Genomic DNA, 21,717 nt, shown 5'->3' with positions numbered 1-21,717 from the left:
AGAACACTTTGCCTTGCTTTAACATGCATAGGGTGTGTGCAGGGTTAGTAAAATAATACTGTTATTCAGTATGACATGGATATTCTTTTGGAAATGTCCTTCATGCCATGCTTTCTCTCTCAATCTCACTCTCTTCCCTATCAGTGCTTCTAGGCAGGATTTGGGCTTGAGGTGAATGTCTGCTGTTCTGTGCTCTCTGTCCCTCTCTGTAATAGAATGCTAATGTGACTAGGAGTTGAATCGCTGCTGGAAAAATGCACACAGCACTGTCTGTCCCTCTCTATCTCTCTGCAATAAAAGGCTGAAGTGACTGGCTGCAAGATGACTGCCGATTATATAGGGCTGTGACATCACAGGGGTGACTGGCTGCTGATAGGCTGCATGCTGCATGTGATTCAGGGTCATCCCACCTACCCTCGTTCCCGCTTTCCCAGGATTCCTTGCCCCATGTCCTCACATGTGGATCCTCCAGTTTAGATGCACTGGAGCCTGAACCGCAATAAATGGAGTTTAATAAAGCAATTTGTGTGATCAAATCGCAGCGATATTCGCATTCGTTGCAAATCAAATCTTTCCTGAAATTTTTAACAAATTTGGATTCCTCAAATTCGATTCGCTCATCTCTAGTAAATTTCAGTATTTTGGGCATCAGTTTTAATTTACCCAGAGTCACATTTTAAAAGAAGCCCTGACATAAATTGCCAAAATTGGAGCAGTGTGTAGAGTCCAAACTGTTGGGATATCAGAGGATTGTTAAGATGAGAAACAATTGTATGCAATTTATGGAAAGATCTTGAAAATTGTGATATAAAAAAGAGAAGTTGAAAAAAGTGTGGAATTAAAACACAAAGTGCATTCCAAAGTTTTAAAAGTTTTAAAATTACAATTACAAAGTTCTATGTATATAAGACAAGGAAACTTATTTAAGTAACAAAATAATAAGAACAACTGAATTTTCTGGATCATATCTCTCTTGGTAGTAAACATTGTAAAATTTTACAAGCTGCAACTTAAGTAGATGAAGCTGTTTTTGCCTGAGAAAGATGAAAGAAAAAAAAATTAACAAAAACAATAGGTTGAAGTAATGGGTAAAGACAGAAAAACAACAGTCTTGAAGGAGGTGTAAAAGTCCAGTGATACCTCCAATATCCTAACTAGATATTTGCAGATAACATAAAAAGGGAAAATATATTTCAATGTGCTTGAAATAAACGGGGCAAGGTGATGTAAAAACTGGATAAGGGATTTGAAGGGGGTTTCTGGTTTTCTCTGCTCATTAAGTTATACCCTATCCATATAGACAATAGATGAATGGATTTATGGCAGTCATTAACTACCATAAGATACTACTGGACCCAACTACTGGACCTTTTACTAATCAATATGCCAGACATAGTGTCCGAAGTAGAGGTAGGATGTGATTCTGGCAATAGTGGCCAGAACATATTGCGCTTTATGTATGATATAAGAGGATGTCTACTAGTGGGTCTTCAAAAACATTAAACTTTAAGAAAGGCAATTTTCACCAACTAAGAGAGGACCTTAGTGACATAGATTGGGGCTTTCTCCTCAAGAATAAAACTACACAAGCTACAATTAAGAGCATCCTAAATAGATCTTGTGAACAACGTATACATATGGAAATAAATGCGTTAAAAATAAAAGACCAATACGTGTAACCAAAACAATTAGGAATGTGATAAATGATAAGAGGAAAGCATTTAGACTAGCAAGTAGTGGGGAGGTTTTAAAAAACTTATAAGGACAAGAATAAATTATGTAAACAACAAATAAAATTAACAAAAATTGTAACAGAGAGAATTTTTACCTTTAGAGATGAGCGAATTTTTGAAAAATTTGATTCGGCCAGTTTGCCGAATTTTCTGAAAAAATTTGGTTTGGTCCGAATTTGTTTGTGGCGAATATGTATTAAAAACAGCTATTTCTGGCCTACAGAGAGCCTCAAATAGGGATGTAAAACACTTTGCCTTGCTGTGGCACGCATAGGGTGTGTGCTGGGTTAGTGAAATAATACTGTTATTTAGTATGACATGCAGATTAGAGGCGTCACTATTAGAATCAGTGTTGCAGAGCAGCACAATGACAGAGCCTGGAGGTGGCATCAGTATGAGGAGACCATACAGTGGCTGAGTGACACAGTGTGGAGGTGGCAGCAGCATGAGGAGACCATATAGTGCCGGAATGACACAGCATGGAGGAGATGGCAGCATGAGGAGACCATACAGTGGCTGAATGACACAGCCTGGATTTGGCAGCAGCATGATAAGACCCTTTTGTGGCTGAATGACACAGCCTGTAGTTGGCGGCAGCATGAGGAGAACATATAGTGGCTGAATGACACAGCCTGGAGTTGGTGGCAGCATGAGGAGAGCTTATAGTTGCAGAATGAGTCAGCCTAGAGGTGGCTGGAGACTTTAACAGGAAAAAAAATGATACACCACTTAGATGTACGTATATGGTATGCACTTATGAGGGTAGGACAATGCGCTCCAGTACGCTCAAAACAATATTTGTCTACAACACCAGCAGGTATGTACTTTTAGGTGGCCTTTCACAGTATCTAGGCCCTTAAGACTTTAACAGGAACAAAATGGTATACCACTTAGATGTATGCACAGGTTACACTTAATAGAGGACAATATGCTTTTAGTGCTCTGCTCACCCTAACTGGCTGGCTACTATTAGCTTTTCAGTTGTTGTACACACCAGTGCTGCAGCACATAGTCGCTGTGTACTACACCCAAAATTGCACTCTCTCTCTCTCTCTCTCTCTCTCTCAATCTCACTCCCTTCCCTATCAGGGCTTCTAGTCTGGATTTTGGGCTTGAGGTGAATCGCTGCTGTAAAAAGGCTTTTCTGTGCAACACACTGCTCTCTGTCCGTCCCTCTCTCTCTCTACATTAGAATGCTGATGTGACTGGGAGGTGAATCACTGCTGTAAAAATGCTTTTCTGTGCAATACACACTGCTCTCTGTCCCTCTCTCTCTGCAAAAGAATGCTGATGTGTCTGGGAGGTGAATCGCTGCTGTAAAAATGCTTTTCTGTGCAACACACACTGCTGTCTGTCCCTCTCTCTCTGTAGTAGAATGCTGATGTGACTGGCCGCAAGATGGCTGCCAATTATATAGGGCTGTGACATCACAGGGGTGGCTGGCTGTTTATAGGCTACATGCTGCATGTGATTCAGGGTCATCCCACCTTCCTGCCTTCCCAGGATTCCTTGCACCATGTCCTCACATGTGGATCCCCCATTTTAGATGCCCAGCCCCTGGAGCCAGGACCGCACTATATTCACAATATTCATATTTGTTACAAATCGAATCTGAAGTTCGTAACGAATTCAGATTCATCAGATTTGATTTGGTCATCCCTAATTACCATAGAAAGTAAGAAGAACACAAAAATATTCTTCACCTACATAAATAATAAGAAACTTAAAATTGAAAATACTGAGGAGGATGAAGAAAAGGCCAATCTACTAAATGCTTTCTTCTCTACTGTATTTGCACAAGAAAATACAATGTCAGATAACAGGGGAAGGGATAAAGTTTATTATCCAGCAAATCTGTCATGTTTAACCCAACAAGAAGTGTAGCTCTGCTTTACTAACCTCCATCCTAGGGTTTTGCAGAAAGTAAGTACTTTTTTAAACAGACCCTAAGTCCTTATATTTAAAAATTCTATAATGACAGGAATTGATCCACAGGACTGGCTCTTGTGACAAATGTGGTACCAATATTCAAAAAGAGTTCAAAATGGGATTGTGGGAAATATATGGCTCTAGGGCATATAACATTTGCTGTCGGTATGAATTTTGAGTGTTTTCTGAAAAATTCTGTATTGGAGTACATTAATCCCTTAACAACATGTAAATGTACTGCACTCTCTTCATGCACAACGATCACACTGATGTCCACAATTAATCCTTTAGATGCTGTGGTTAATACTAATCATGACATCTGTGACAATGCAGTGGCTCTGATGGCTCATCTGATCACCTGCGACACGTCTGTGGGAATCAGATGAATCAAGATCACCCACTTTGACAGTGTCTTCTTCTCTGCTCTGCCTTCTAAAAAAATTTGCCTTCTAGCAAAAAAAAAAAATAGTAAAAAAAAAGTTTAACAAAAATGTGAATAAGCCCTTCCAACAATAAAATTTTTGGATTTGGACTCTTTTTTCCCATTTTACCAAAAAAAGTAAAAAAATTAAATAAAAAAATAACAAACATATTGGGTATAAGCGCATGCGTAAATGTCTTTACTAGAGATGAGCGAATCGAAGCTAACGAACCGAAATTCATTATGAATTTCATGAAATATTCGATTCTCAACGAATGCGAATATCGCCGCAATTCTATTGCGCAAATTGCTTCATTAAACTCCATTTACTGCAGTCCAGGTTCCAGGGCATCTGAAATGGCGGATCCACATGTCAGTACATGAGGCAAGGAACGCTGGGAAGGCGGGAAGGCAAGGCAGGAAGGGAAGTAGGTGGGATGACCCTGAATCACAGGTAGGATGCAGCCTATCAGCAGCCAGTCACACCTGTGATGTCACAGCCCTATGTATTCTGCGGCATTTTGCGGCTCGTCATATCATTCATTACACTGCAGAGAGATAGGATGGACATTGCTGTGTGTGTGTTACACAGAAAAGCTCATACCATCAGCATATCACATTCTAGTCATATCAGCGTTCTGGTGGAGAGAGCAGTGTTTTTTTTCACTGAAAAGGATTTTTACTGCAACCATTAACTTCCCAGTTATTTTCTTCGGCATAGTATTACAGAGAGGGGCAGATTGCTGTGTGTTGCTTCATACATTTCAACAAGCTGCCTCAACATCATAAACCTTAGCAGAGGAGGCAGGAATAATTTTTCAGCCCAATTCTGTGTCTTTGTTTCACCACAAATCATCTGCTGGCTATACTGGTCTGTAGACTGTATAATACCCAGCAGTCCATTCCTAATAGTCTTTGACAGAGTGAAATTTTGTGTTTAGTACACAGCTTTTTTGTGCTGCAGCACTGTTGTGTTCTGCTGGCATTGTGCAAAAATAAAAAATTTTCAGCGTACTGTACCGCATTTTACTGCCCTCATAAGTGCACACCACATACCTGCATCTAAGTAGTGTACTATTTTGTACCTGCAAATCTGTCAAGGGCCGACATACTGTGAAAGTCCAGGTAAAAGTAATCACCAGCTGGTGTTTTTCTAAAATATGTTTTTTAAGCGTACTGTACCGCATGTTTTTGCCCTTATAAGTGCATACCACAAATCTACATCTAAGTGGTGTACTATTTTGTGCCTGTTAATCTATCAAGGGCCTACTGTTACGCCGAGCGCTCCGGGTCCCCGCTCCTCCCCGGAGCGCTCGCTTCTCTCTCGCTGCCGCAGCGCCCCGGGCAGCTCCACTGACCCGGTGCGCTGCGATACCGTCTCCAGCCGGGATGCGATTCGCGATGCGGGTAGCGCCCGCTCGCGATGCGCATCCCGGCTCCCGTACCTGACTCGCTCTCCGTCTGTCCTGTCCCGGCGCGCGCGGCCCCGCTCCCTAGGGCGCGCGCGCGCCGGGTCTCTGCGATTTAAAGGGCCACTGCGCCGCTGATTGGCGCAGTGGTTCCAATTAGTGTGTTCACCTGTGCACTCCCTATTTATACCTCACTTCCCCTTCACTCCCTCGCCGGATCTTGTTGCCATTGTGCCAGTGAAAGCGTTTCCTTGTGTGTTCCTAGCCTGTGTTCCAGACCTCCTGCCGTTGCCCCTGACTACGATCCTTGCTGCCTGCCTCGACCTTCTGCTACGTCCGACCTTGCTTCTGTCTACTCCCTTGTACCGCGCCTATCTTCAGCAGTCAGAGAGGTTGAGCCGTTGCTAGTGGATACGACCTGGTCACTACCGCCGCAGCAAGACCATCCCGCTTTGCGGCGGGCTCTGGTGAAAACCAGTAGTGACTTAGAACCGATCCACTAGCACGGTCCACGCCAATCCCTCTCTGGCACAGAGGATCCACTACCTGCCAGCCGGCATCGTGACACCTACATACTGTTAAAGGACAGCCAATAATAATCATCAGCTGGTGTTTTACTCAAATAATTTTTGAAGCGTACAGTAGCGCATTTTTCTGCCTCAGAAGTGCATACCACATACCTGCATCTAAGTAGTGTACTATTTTGTACCTGCAAATCTGTCAAGGGCCTACATACTGTGAAAGAACAGGCAAAAGTAATCACCAGCTGGTGTTTTACTAACATAATTTTTGAAGCGTACAGTAGCGCAGTTTTCTGCTCTCATAAGTGCATACCACATACCTACCTCTAAGTAGTGTACTATTATAGACCTGTTAATCTGTCAAGGGCCTAGATACTGTGAAAGTCCTGGCAAAAGTACACACCTGCTGCTGTTCTGGACAAATACTGTTTTAAGCGTAGTACTCCCCTCATATACACACTAGTATGTCACGCAGAGAAGTGCCAGGATGTGCAAAGAGGAGTGGCAGAGGCCTAAAGTTTGCTTATCTCTAGTCTTAACTGTCAAAATGTAATGTTAATGATACTATATGGTAAATGCCATAAATGCAAAAAAAAAAAAAAAATAATCCAAAATTGCTGCTTTTTGGTCACATCCCCCCAAAACAAATTTATAAGAAGGGGTCAAAAAGTCGCATATGCACAAAGGTGATACCATATAAAACTAAAGATCACGATTTGTGACCCAAAAAATTAGCCCTCATATAGCCCCATATACAGAAAAATTAGAAAGTTAGAGGAATCTAAATTATAGGGGCCAATTTTAAGCATACTTATTTTGAAAAAAAAAGGTAGATTTTTTTAAAAAAGTGGTAAAATAATAGAAAAGCTCTATTGAAGAAATAGAGATTGAAGAAACCATGTAATTTCTATTGTAAATGTACAGTGTGAAAATGAAACCCTCCAAAATTGCTAAATTGTGGTTTCCTTTTCAATTTCCCAACACAAATAATATTTGTTTATGCGGAATCGGTCCCATTAGACTATTCTGAGTCTTCTATGAGGAGGCCAGTTATAGATTGGACCGAGGTGAAGCTGTGGATGTTGTATATTTGGACTTTTGTAAGACATTTGATACTAAGCCACACAAAAGGTTAGTACATAAAATGAGGATGATGGGACAAGGGGAAGATATATCTAAATGGGTTAGCAGCTGGTTCAGTAATAGAATCCAGAGGGTGGGTACTAGTGGAACTTACTCTCGTTGGGTGACACATACTAGTGGGGTACATCAGAAGTTAGTACTAAGCCCTAGTGATGAGCGGCAGGGGCCATATTTGAATTCACAATATTTTGCGTATATTTATGCCAAATTTGCATATTCGCTATCTTTGTTCTTTTTGTTTTCATGCAAAAATTAGCATGAAATTCACATAGTGTGCATGCACGATTATATCTTTCACCTAAAAGAAGGGAGGGATCAGTGACCTCTGACTGGAAGTAACGATATTCGTGAATATTTGCATATTTGCATATTTGCTTAAATTCACATATTCACAAAAGAAAGAATATTCATCATTACGAATATATATTCCTATATTCTAAGTATTCGCAAAATCACGAAATGCAGATATTCGCGGTAAAAAGTTGCATTTCGAATATTCGCGCTCAACACTACCGGGTCCACTTCTTTTCAATATGTTTATAAATGACCTTGTAGAGTGATTACGGAGTAGAATTTCAATATTTGCAGATGACACTTAATGGGGTACTCCGCCCAAAGACATCTTATCCCCTATCAAAATGATAGGGAATAAGATGTCAGATCGCGGGGGTCCCGCCGTTGGGGACTGGGCTGCAGCACCCACCTGTTGCGGCTTCCGGCAGCGCTGGAGGCTCTCATCCTAACGGCTCCCGACCACGGTGACGTGAGATTGTGATGTCACGACTCTGCCCCCGTGTGACATCACGCCCTGCCCTCTCAATGCAAGTCTATGGGACGGGGCGTGACGGCTGTCACACCCCCTCCTATATGCTGGGGATATACACAGCCCCAGAGGTGTAGCTTGTAGCTTCTGGGCCCCGATGCAAAATCAGCAACAAGGCCCCATATGACAATTACAATACTGGTCTCTTATGGGGAATATGTGCTTTGGGGCCCCCTTAAGCACCAGGGCCCTGATGTGACTGCTACCTCTGCTACCTCTATAGCTATGCCCCTGCATGGCCCACAAAGTCAACACTTTATATACTTAGCCCTACAATAGACATAAAGAAGTAAGCTAACATTGTACTTTTTTCTTTATACGTGACTCCCAGGGCCATATAACAAATTCTTCCCCTTCATCAGCGAAGTATCTCCAGCTCTTAATTATACAGCAGTGAAGTCATGGATGCTTTAGTCGTGGCAGCATTGCCTCGCAGGTCATGTTGGTATGTGAATCTTCATCAAGACCAAGGGTATTAAAATGCGAGCTCCGTCTTCTAGACCAATTACTTGTACAAATCAGTCACCCGTCCAGGAAATGATTCAGTCACAACCAACTGGAAAGAAGATTAAACCCCGTAATCCTATTTCCATTTTAGCCACGATGAAACAAGCAGTAGGTAAATACCTATAAGTGATATTGAAGGATGGTGTTCTTTCTGAATGTAAAGTGAATTTATCTTTGTAAGTCTGGATTATTGCTCATTTTCTTTCAGTATTTACAGTTATTAAAACAATCTAATGAACTAATCTCTCATCTGCATCCATGCTATGCTTACATTATTCACAAGTAAACTGGAGAAATTATTTTCCATACAATTGAGTCAGGAGATATTTGTAATTGTGTAAACTCTTATACATAATGAAATATTTTTATGATTCAAATGCTTACAAGAAAAACAACTCTAGAAATGGATTACAATAAACGACTGTATTATGCATGTGTTAGGAGTCGCGCCACGATCAGACATGCTAGCTGCGGACGCACTCCTCCTCTGCTGCCCGGAGCCGTCCGTACTGCGATTCGCATTCCGCGATGCAATCGCACTCAGCCCACTGATCCTTACCTCCCCTGTCATTCCTATGTTTCCTCTGTGCTTCCTGCTCGCCGACTCGCGCGTCCCCGCCTCCTGGACACTTCCTTCTGACCCTTGCCGGATCTTTGTGCTCTTGTGCCTTGGAGAAAGTGTTACCAGACTTGTGTCTAGTCTTACCGTTCCCTGACCATGCATCATTGCCGTCTGCCCTCTGACCTCCTTGCTTCGTATCCTGTCCTTTCTTGCTTTCCCGCCTGCCATGACCTTCTGCCTGTCCCTTACTACGAGTTTGTCGCATCCTTCTGTGCCACGTATCACTTCGGTTACCTTAGTGGACAAGTCGTATCAGGGGTCGCGACCTGTGAGCCGCCTCAGGAAGTTCTGCTGTGCTCTTTTTTGTGGATATCTAGCAATCTACTGAATCTATCTATTTCTCTATCTAATCTGTAATGTCTTTGATGTTGTATTCACACGTTGAGGTTTTTAAATGCAATCATTAAATACAAAACAAAAAATGTGAAGAAGTCTCAGTCTTTCCTTTACACATGTCCTCCATTTATGATCCATTCCTGCCTTTGTTCTCAATAATTGCAATTAAAAACCTGAACATGTAAAGACACCCTTAAAGCATACCTATCATGTCACAGGAAAAAATGATAATGGTTATATATGTTACTAGATCATGCAAGTTCTTTACATGTATTTTTATGTGTCTAGCTGTTACGCCGAGCGCTCCGGGTCCCCGCTCCTCCCCGGAGCGCTCGCTACACTCTCCCCACTGCAGCGCTCCGGTCAGATCCACTGACCCGGGGCGCTGCGATTCCGCTTCCAGCCGGGATGCGATTCGCGATGCGGGTAGCGCCCGCTCGCGATGCGCACCCCGGCTCCCGTACCTGACTCGCTCTCCCTCGGTCCTGTCCCGGCGCGCGCGGCCCCGCTCCCTAGGGCGCGCGCGCGCCGGGTCTTTGCGATTTAAAGGGCCACTGCGCCGCTGATTGGCGCAGTGATTCAAATTAGTGTGTTCACCTGTGCACTTCCCTATATCACCTCACTTCCCCTGCACTCCCTTGCCGGATCTTGTTGCCATTGTGCCAGTGAAAGCGTTCCTTGTGTGTTCCTAGCCTGTGTTCCAGACCTCCTGCCGTTGCCCCTGACTACGATCCTTGCTGCCTGCCCCGACCTTCTGCTACGTCCGACCTTGCTTCTGTCTACTCCCTTGTACCGCGCCTATCTTCAGCAGCCAGAGAGGTGAGCCGTTGCTAGTGGATACGACCTGGTCACTACCGCCGCAGCAAGACCATCCCGCTTTGCGGCGGGCTCTGGTGAAAACCAGTAGTGACTTAGAACCGATCCACTAGCACGGTCCACGCCAATCCCTCTCTGGCACAGAGGATCCACTACCTGCCAGCCGGCATCGTGACAGTAGATCCGGCCATGGATCCCGCTGAAGTTCCTCTGCCAGTTGTCGCTGACCTCACCACGGTGGTCGCCCAGCAGTCACAACAGATAGCGCAACAAGGCCAACAGCTGTCTCAACTGACCGTTATGCTACAGCAGTTACTACCACAGCTTCAGCAGTCATCTCCTCCACCAGCTCCTGCACCTCCTCCGCAGCGAGTGGCCGCTCCTGGTCTACGCCTATCCTTGCCGGATAAATTTGATGGGGACTCTAAGTTTTGCCGTGGCTTTCTTTCCCAATGTTCCCTGCATCTGGAGATGATGTCGGACCAGTTTCCCACTGAAAGGTCTAAGGTGGCTTTCGTAGTCAGCCTTCTGTCTGGAAAAGCCCTGTCTTGGGCCACACCGCTCTGGGACCGCAATGACCCCGTCACTGCCTCTGTACACTCCTTCTTCTCGGAAATCCGAAGTGTCTTTGAGGAACCTGCCCGAGCCTCTTCTGCTGAGACTGCCCTGTTGAACCTGGTCCAGGGTAATTCTTCCGTTGGGGAGTATGCCGTACAATTCCGTACTCTTGCTTCAGAATTATCCTGGAATAATGAGGCCCTCTGCGCGACCTTTAAAAAAGGCCTATCCAGCAACATTAAAGATGTTCTGGCCGCACGAGAAATCCCTGCTAATCTACATGAACTCATTCACTTAGCCACTCGCATTGACATGCGTTTTTCCGAAAGGCGTCAGGAGCTCCGCCAAGATATGGACTCTGTTCGCACGAGGCGTTTCTTCTCCTCGGCTCCTCTCTCCTCTGGTCCCCTGCAATCCGTTTCTGTGCCTCCTGCCGTGGAGGCTATGCAGGTCGACCGGTCTCGCCTGACACCTCAAGAGAGGACACGACGCCGCATGGAGAACCTCTGCCTGTACTGTGCTAGTACCGAACACTTCCTGAGGGATTGTCCTATCCGTCCTCCCCGCCTGGAAAGACGTACGCTGACTCCGCACAAAGGTGAGACAGTCCTTGATGTCTACTCTGCTTCTCCACGTCTTACTGTGCCTGTACGGATGTCTGCCTCTGCCTTCTCCTTCTCTACTATGGCCTTTTTGGATTCTGGATCTGCAGGAAATTTTATTTTGGCCTCTCTCGTCAACAGGTTCAACATCCCAGTGACCAGTCTCGCCAGACCCCTTTACATCAATTGTGTAAACAATGAAAGATTGGACTGTACCATACGTTTCCGCACGGAGCCCCTTCTAATGAGCATCGGATCTCATCACGAGAGGATTGAACTTTTGGTCCTCCCCAATTGCACTTCTGAAGTTCTCCTTGGACTTCCCTGGCTTCAACTTCATTCCCCAACCCTGGATTGGTCCACTGGGGAGATCAAGAGTTGGGGGCCCTCTTGTTCCAAGGACTGTCTAAAACCGGTTCCCAGTAACCCTTGCCGTGACTCTGTGGTTCCTCCAGTAACCGGTCTCCCTAAGGCCTATATGGACTTTGCGGATGTTTTCTGCAAAAAACAAGCTGAGACTCTACCTCCTCACAGGCCTTATGATTGTCCTATCGACCTCCTCCCGGGCACTACTCCACCCCGGGGCAGAATTTATCCTCTCTCTGCCCCAGAGACTCTTGCCATGTCTGAATACGTCCAGGAAAATTTAAAAAAGGGCTTTATCCGTAAATCCTCCTCTCCTGCCGGAGCCGGATTTTTCTTTGTGTCCAAAAAAGATGGCTCCTTACGTCCTTGCATTGACTACCGCGGTCTTAATAAAATCACGGTTAAGAACCGCTACCCCCTACCCCTCATCTCTGAACTCTTTGATCGCCTCCAAGGTGCCCACATCTTTACTAAACTGGACTTAAGAGGTGCTTATAACCTCATCCGCATCAGAGAGGGGGATGAGTGGAAAACGGCATTTAACACCAGAGATGGACACTTTGAGTATCTGGTCATGCCCTTTGGCCTGTGCAACGCCCCTGCTGTCTTCCAAGACTTTGTTAATGAAATTTTTCGTGATCTTTTATACTCCTGTGTTGTGGTATATCTGGACGATATCCTAATTTTTTCTGCCAATCTAGAAGAACACCGCCAGCATGTCCGTATGGTTCTTCAGAGACTTCGTGACAATCAACTCTATGCCAAAATTGAGAAATGTCTGTTTGAATGCCAATCTCTTCCTTTTCTAGGATACTTGGTCTCTGGCCAGGGACTACAAATGGATCCAGACAAACTCTCTGCCGTCTTAGACTGGCCACGCCCCTCCGGACTCCGTGCTATCCAACGCTTTTTGGGGTTCGCCAATTATTACAGGCAATTTATTCCACATTTTTCTACCGTTGTGGCTCCTATAGTGGCTTTAACCAAAAAAAATGCCGATCCCAAGTCTTGGCCTCCTCAAGCGGAAGACGCCTTTAAACGACTCAAGTCTGCCTTTTCTTCGGCTCCCGTGCTCTCCAGACCTGACCCTTCCAAACCCTTCCTATTGGAGGTTGATGCCTCCTCAGTGGGAGCTGGAGCTGTTCTTCTACAAAAGAATTCTTCCGGGCATGCTGTCACTTGTGGTTTTTTTTCTAGGACCTTCTCTCCGGCGGAGAGGAACTACTCCATCGGGGATCGAGAGCTTCTAGCCATCAAATTAGCACTTGAGGAATGGAGGCATCTGCTGGAGGGATCAAGATTTCCAGTTATTATTTACACCGATCACAAGAACCTCTCCTACCTCCAGTCTGCCCAACGGCTGAATCCTCGCCAGGCCCGGTGGTCTCTGTTCTTTGCCCGATTTAATTTTGAAATTCACTTTCGGCCTGCCGATAAGAACATTAGGGCCGATGCTCTCTCTCGTTCCTCGGATGCCTCGGAAGTTGAACTCTCTCCGCAACACATCATTCCTCCTGACTGCCTGATCTCCACTTCTCCAGCCTCCATCAGGCAAACTCCTCCAGGAAAGACCTTTGTTTCTCCACGCCAACGCCGCGGAATCCTCAAATGGGGTCACTCCTCCCATCTCGCAGGTCATGTGGGCATCAAGAAATCTGTGCAACTCATCTCCCGCTTCTACTGGTGGCCGACTCTGGAGACGGATGTTGTGGACTTTGTGCGAGCCTGCACTATCTGTGCCCGAGATAAGACTCCTCGCCAGAAGCCCGCTGGTTTTCTTCATCCCCTGCCTGTCCCCGAACAGCCTTGGTCTCTGATTGGTATGGATTTTATTACTGATTTACCCCCTTCCCGTGGCAACACTGTTATTTGGGTGGTCGTTGATCGATTCTCCAAAATGGCACATTTCATCCCTCTTCCTGGTCTTCCTTCAGCGCCTCAGTTGGCTAAACAATTTTTTGTACACATTTTTGGTCTTCACGGGTTGCCTACGCAGATCGTCTCGGATAGAGGCGTCCAATTCGTGTCTAAATTCTGGAGGGCTCTCTGTAAACAACTCAAGATTAAATTAAATTTTTCTTCTGCATATCATCCCCAATCCAATGGACAAGTAGAAAGAATTAACCAGGTCTTGGGTGATTATTTACGACATTTTGTTTCCTCCCGCCAGGATGACTGGGCAGATCTCCTTCCATGGGCCGAATTCTCGTATAACTTCAGAGTCTCTGAATCTTCCTCCAAATCCCCATTTTTCGTGGTGTACGGCCGTCACCCTCTTCCCCCCCTCCCTACCCCCTTGCCCTCTGGTCTGCCCGCTGTGGATGAAATTTCTCGTGACCTTTCCATCATATGGAGAGAGACCCAAAATTCTCTCTTACAGGCTTCATCACGCATGAAGAAGTTCGCGGATAAGAAAAGAAGAGCTCCTCCCATTTTTTCCCCTGGAGACAAGGTATGGCTCTCCGCTAAATATGTCCGCTTCCGTGTCCCTAGCTACAAGTTGGGACCACGCTATCTTGGTCCTTTCAAAATTTTGTGTCAGATTAATCCTGTCTCTTACAAACTTCTTCTTCCTCCTTCTCTTCGTATCCCTAATGCCTTTCACGTTTCTCTTCTTAAACCACTCATCATCAACCGTTTCTCTCCCAAATCTGTTCCTCCCACTCCTGTTTCCGGCTCCTCGGACATCTTCTCCGTCAAAGAGATCCTAGCATCTAAAAAGGTCAGAGGGAAAACCTTTTTTTTAGTAGATTGGGAGGGTTGTGGTCCAGAAGAGAGATCCTGGGAACCTGAGGACAACATCCTAGACAAAAGTCTGCTCCTCAGGTTCTCAGGCTCTAAGAAGAGGGGGAGACCCAAGGGGGGGGGTACTGTTACGCCGAGCGCTCCGGGTCCCCGCTCCTCCCCGGAGCGCTCGCTACACTCTCCCCACTGCAGCGCTCCGGTCAGATCCACTGACCCGGGGCGCTGCGATTCCGCTTCCAGCCGGGATGCGATTCGCGATGCGGGTAGCGCCCGCTCGCGATGCGCACCCCGGCTCCCGTACCTGACTCGCTCTCCCTCGGTCCTGTCCCGGCGCGCGCGGCCCCGCTCCCTAGGGCGCGCGCGCGCCGGGTCTTTGCGATTTAAAGGGCCACTGCGCCGCTGATTGGCGCAGTGATTCCAATTAGTGTGTTCACCTGTGCACTTCCCTATATCACCTCACTTCCCCTGCACTCCCTTGCCGGATCTTGTTGCCATTGTGCCAGTGAAAGCGTTCCTTGTGTGTTCCTAGCCTGTGTTCCAGACCTCCTGCCGTTGCCCCTGACTACGATCCTTGCTGCCTGCCCCGACCTTCTGCTACGTCCGACCTTGCTTCTGTCTACTCCCTTGTACCGCGCCTATCTTCAGCAGCCAGAGAGGTGAGCCGTTGCTAGTGGATACGACCTGGTCACTACCGCCGCAGCAAGACCATCCCGCTTTGCGACGGGCTCTGGTGAAAACCAGTAGTGACTTAGAACCGATCCACTAGCACGGTCCACGCCAATCCCTCTCTGGCACAGAGGATCCACTACCTGCCAGCCGGCATCGTGACACTAGCATCTGTATCTGGTTCACAAATCCTCTGTTCTGCTGCTCACTCATTCTGACATCCACTTCTCAGGAAGGGGTGTATCTAAGGCAAGCACTGATCCTGCCCTCACTCACCATGCATTCACTTCCTCCGAGTCTGTTGTGCTGTGCTTGATCTCTTCATCTAATCACTGCAGGCTGCTCTGTAACCCCATCCACCCTGTTTTCAGACAGGAGTCTGATAGACAGGACAGGAGTAAGCACTGAGAAGTGCTAGGCCCTTCTTCACATCCTTGACCTTTTCCCTGCCTGTGCTTTACCAGGGACAAAGATGATCCTAGAGCCAGACAGGATTATGTTCTGGATGGTATGGAGACCCCTAGTGGTCTTTTTTAGTAGCCAATATTTCTGTAAAAAAGAGATTCACATTTTTTTATTAAGTATATTGGAAAGGTTAATGTTTTGACAAGATGTACAACAAATACAAACTTTTTGATTCTGACAGTGCCCATTTTAGGAATAGCCTATTGTTCCCACCTTGTATTCTACTTGCTTGCCCTCACCAGTGTTCGTTTAAACTATGTATGGTCTTTATTTCATTCTAGTTAAGAAGAATACACTTACTTCTGGACATATCATAAAACTGCTTTGTTAATTCTTATGCATTTTGGACCTGGTAGGCCCTTAGTCATAGTAAATATTTATCACAAACATGAAAAACAGCTAAACATATTGTACATATTTTCAAGAAAGAAGTTGGAGTACATTCACAATGGTCTTTCAATGAATACATGTGAAGGTATGTATAGTATATAGAACATTTATTAAAGAATCAATGAAGTACATTTATCAACCTGTCACAAAAATTTGTGTGTCCACAGCACCCAGAAGACATAATACTACCTAACGGTGCATTCACACACTAGCAACTAGCAGCGGGTTTCCTGCTGCGAGTTACTCTACCATTTATTTGAATGGGTGCATGGAGAGTCCGCAATAGTGTCAGATTTACAGACTGTCCACTGATCCATTAAAACAAATGGTAGCATAAGTCGTAGCAGGAAACCCGTTGCTAGTTGCTTGTATGTAAACGCATCCTAAAACATATATTTTCCGGTGGCATTTTAAAGAAAAACTTGAATACCTTTTTTTATGAAAGATTATTCAGGCTATATAGAAGAAGAGGCTGGGAAAAAAAGCTTCTCATATTGGAATCTTTCAGGACTGTGAAAATAGATACCTGCACCCCAATGGGTTTGGATCACAAGATCAATACAATGATTCAGCGTGTTAGAGGGTCAGCTGATTATGCTAAATCTTTTTATTGTATAAAAAAAAGCCCACTTTTATTATTTCATGTACACCTGATTTGGCAGAAATTGCCTCTGCATCACATCTATATCTGTGGCCAAATTTTAGATCTTTCAAAAAAAAAAAAAAAAAAAAAAACAGATAATGGATGGGTGTGGCCAAGCTGTAAATGTATATCATACATTTAAAGACATAGGTAAAAAAAGAACATATTTGTGGCATAAATGTATGCCTGCTTATAGTGTGTACCACTGCGCCCAGCTCAGAAATATACAAGGGTAGCTGGTATTGATTTTTTTGCAACTTTTGGCATTGCAAATCTGCCATAAAAGCGCAGGTGGGGAATGTGCACCCCTGCAGGCCACTTCCATGTGAAGCCTCTCCTCCTTCTACCCTTCTCTGCCTCTTCCCCCCCCCCCCCCCACCTCTTGGCACGAGCAGCGTATATCTTCAAAAGTTGCACATTTTTGCAAAGGAATTGACTCTTGAGAATATATGCTGCTGGCATTCAAACATTTTTGAGTAACATAATGGCACAAAAAAAGCCAACAAATAGGTAGTAGAAAGTTAGACAAGTCTAAAGATGCACTAAATTCATCACACGGCCTGAGCCAATGTGAACAATTTGAAGCATTCTCAGACTGTCCAGACTTTCCAAGTATTGCACAGGATTAGTAAATATCCCCCATAATTCATACAGTCAGATAATTCCAAAGGCACCAGATTCAATAAAAGGATTTTAATAAATTGGTACAAATGTAGCATATGCACAAAGGCCTAAACACCTTTGTGTAATGGGGGACTTTTAATTCATAGAAGAAAGTAGGTATAAGTATCTCATACTGTGGAGCATATGCAAAATAAGATAATTGTGCTACATGCTGGTCTGGGGGCGTCTATCTTTAAGACATTGAGACATTAATGCTTCCCAGGTAAACAGGTTATCTTGTTCAATTGCCTGGTTACTTGTGACTCTGGGCGCCCTTCTCCCCAGCCCACATATTGAAGGAGTTATCCACCACAAGGTGATTTTTGTACGTACCTGCCACACAGTAATGGACATTCTTAGGAAAGATCTGCACTTGTCTAGGGGCTAAATGGCTATGTTGTGAGATTACCATAACACTATGGCTAGCTTTTTGTGAACTGGTATTTCCTGTTTGAGTTTTCTACTTTGCCTACAAATCCCATAATTTACACACATCAGCCACCCCACCTATTGAAACATAAATGAGCTGCATCCATTCAAAAGACCTGTTTTCAATCAGGGTGCCTACAGCTGTTGCATTAATTGCAGATTGATCTCTTTCCCACCAAACGATCACTCCACGCATTGAAGCAGACAGGCTCCCTGTCATCAGCTGACTAGTGAGTCAGGTCTAGGCCGCATTGCACCCGGGAAAAATCTGAGACAAGTGATCATTTTGTATGCAGTTAAAAATAAATATTGGGTTGAAAATCACAGAAAAATTGTGAAAAAAAACATCACACACAGGTACAGACACTATTTTATGAACTACACTAACTGTACAGCACCTGTGGCATAGTCAAATAAAATAAAAATCCTGGAATACCCATTTAAAATCTTCTGTATGATAATGTAAACATTGCGCTTGCATGTCGTCTTGGAGTTTATTTTCCTACTTCTTTACCAATTCTACTACTTGTTTTTCTCAATTTTTTACATAAACCATAAACCAGCATATTTTTGCTGCCCGGTTTTGGGCTTCATTTATCTTTATGTTAAACATGAGAAAAAAAAATAAAAATGATCAGAATAAAAAATAAATAAATGGACAGAGGTGTCAGCAGAAAGCACTGTGGTCAGACAGAAAGAAAATTTTAAAAGAAAATAACTTCCTGTGGAGCATACAGAAGCTGATAAGCTATTAAGTACTGGAAGGATTAAGATTTTAAATAGAAGTAATTTACAAATCTGTTTAACTTTCTGGCACCAGTTGATTTAAAAAAAAAAAAAAAAACATGTTTTCCAGGGGAGTACCCCTTTAACCCCTTCACGACGAGCGACGTACATGTACGGCGCCGCAAAGTGTCACTTGGCGCGCGGCGAAGTACATGTACGTCGTGGGGTTCCGGGAGCGCCGCGTCACCGGTAGCGGTGATCGAGCCGGGATGACTGCTGTTATCTAACAGCAGACATCCCGGCACATCACCGAGGGGCGTCCTGAGACCCCCCCATGACCGCGATACGCGCAAAATGCAGGTCAATTCAGACCTGCGATCTGCGCGATTCCGGGTCATACGGGTCCCTAAAGGGATAGGAGTTTGGTGGCAGGGGTGCCACCCCTCCTATCCCTACTATTGGTCGGCCGAGCGACCGACCGATAGCAGACCGGGGTAGGGGGGTTAAAGTTCGGTTCCCCCGCTTTGCCCACCTATCGGTGTCCGGGCAAAACGGGGGAACCGTCCAGGGAAGGTCGGCGCCGAAGGTCCCTACCTGGATCCCGGATCCCCGTTCGCGATCCTCCCCCATGTGCGGCGGCGGCAGCAATATTTCCGGGTCCTGCTAGGTGAGTTGTTGCCTAGCAACATCCGGAGGGCCACAGTTTACAGTGGTCTCTAAACCGTGGCCCTCCAGATGTTGCTAAACTACAACTCCCAGCATGCCCAGACAGCTGTTTGCTGTGTGGGCATGCTGGGACTTGTAGTTTTGCAATATTTAGAGGGGTTCAGGTTGTAGATCACTAAGTGGTCTCAAACTGTAGCCCTCCAGATATTGCAAAACTACAACTCTCAGCATGCACAGACAGCAGTTTGCTGTCTGGGCATGCTGCGAGTTGTAGTTTTGCAACATCTGGAGGGCCACAGTTTTGAGACCACTGGATAGTGATTTAAAACCTGAACCCCTCGAAATCTTGCAAAACTACTACTCCCAGCATTCAGGAACAGCATAAGGCTGTCTTGGCATGCTGGGAGTTGTACTTGCGTGCCTCCAGCCATTGCATAACTACATCTCCCAGCATGCCCTTCCGCAATCAGTACATGCTGGGAGTTGTAGTTTTGCAACAGCTGGAGGCACACTGGTTGGAAAATATTGAGTTAGGTCATAGAACCTAACTCAAGGTTTTCCAGCCAGTGTGCCTCCAGCTGTTGCAAAACTACAACACCCAGCATGCATGGTCTGTCAGTGCATGCTGGGAGTTGTAGTTTTGACCCCCCTCCCATGTGAATCTACAGGCTACATTCACACTGGCGGCAGATTACAGTGAGTTCCCCGCTACAAGTTTGAGCTGCGGCAAATTTTCCGCCGCAGCTCAAACTCCTAGCGGGAGACTCAGTGTAATCCCCCGTCAGTGTGAATGTAACCTAAAAACACTACACTACACTAACATAAAATAAAGAGTAAAACACTACATATACACACGTACACTGCCCCACCCACCACCCCCCTTCCCAATAAAAATTTAAAATGTATTGTACGGCAGTGTTTCTAAGATGGAGCCTCCAGCTGTTGCAAAACAAAAACTCCCAGCATTTCTGGAAAGCAATTGACTGTCCAAGCATGCTGGGAATTTAGCAACAGCTGGAGGCACCCTGTTTGCGAATCACTGGCATAGAATACCCCTATGTCCACCCCTATGCAAGTCCCTAATTCCGGCCTCAAATGCGCATGGCGCTCTCACTTTGGAGCCCTGTCGTATTTCAAGGCAACAGAATAGGGTCACATATGGGGTATCGCCGTACTCGGGAGAAATTGCCTAACAAATTTTGGGGGGCTTTTTCTCCTTTTACCCCTTATGAAAAGGAACAGTTGGGGTCTACACCAGCATGTTAGTGTAAAAAAATAAAATTTTTTACACTAACATGCTAGTGTTGCCCTATACTTTTCATTTTCACAAGAGGTAAAAGGGAAAAACACCCCCCAAAATTTGTAACGCAATTTCTCCCGAGTACGGAGATACCCCATATGTGTGCGCAAAGTGCTGTGGGGGCGCACAACAAGGCCCAGAAGGGAGAGTGCGCCATGTACATTTGAGGTGATTTGCACAGGGGTGGCTGATTGTTACAGCGGTTCTGACAAACGCAAAAAAAAAAACACACCCACATGTGACCCCATTTTGGAAACTACACCCCTCACGGAATGTAATAAGGGGTATAGTGAGAATTTACACGCCACAGGTGTCTGACGGATCTTTGGAACAGTGGTCCGTGAAAATGAAAAATTTTGCACAGCCCACTGTTCCAAAGATCTGTTAGACACCAGTGGGGGGTAAATGCTCACTGTACCCCTCATTACATTCTGTGAGGGGTCTAGTTTCCAAAATGGTATGCCATGTTGGTTTTTTTCTGCTGTCCTGGCACTATAGGGGCTTCCTAAATGCGACATGCCCCCCGAGCAAAATTTGCTCTCAAAAAGCCAAATATGACGCCTTCTCTTCTGAGCATTGTAGTTTGTCCGCAGTGCACTTCAGGTCCACTTATGGGGTACCTCCATACTCAGAAGAGATGGGGTTACAAAATTTGGTTGGTCTTTTCTGCTATTAACCCTTGCAAAAATGTGAAATTTGGGGGGAAACCCACATTTTAGTAAAAAAATATATATATTTTTTTTACATATGCAAAAGTCGTGGGGTATTAAGGCTCACTTTATCCCTTGTTACATTCCTCAAGGGGTTTAGTTTCCAAAATGGTATGCCATGTGTTTTTTTTTGCTGTCCTGGCACCATAGGGGCTTCCTAAATGCAACATGCCCCCCGAGCAAAATTTGCTCTCAAAAAGCCAAATATGACTCCTTCTCTTCTGAGCATTGTAGTTCGTCCGCAGTGCACTTCAGGTCCACTTATGGGGTACCTCCATACTCAGAAGAGATGGGGTTAAAAATTTTGGGGGGTCTTTTCTGCTATTAACCCTTTAAAAAATGTGAAATTTGGGGGAAAACCAAGATTTTAGTGAATTTTTTTTTTTTTTTTACATATGCAAAAGTCGTAAAAAACACCTGTGGGGTATTAAGGCTCACTTTACTCCTTGTTATGTTCCTCAAGGGGTGTAGTTTCCAAAATGGTATGCCATGTTTTTTTTTTGTTTTTTTTTGCTGTTCTGGCACCAT

Source organism: Hyla sarda, chromosome 2, assembly GCF_029499605.1.
Source record: "Hyla sarda isolate aHylSar1 chromosome 2, aHylSar1.hap1, whole genome shotgun sequence".
NCBI lineage: Eukaryota > Metazoa > Chordata > Amphibia > Anura > Hylidae > Hyla > Hyla sarda.
This window is presented reverse-complemented; position numbering follows the sequence as displayed.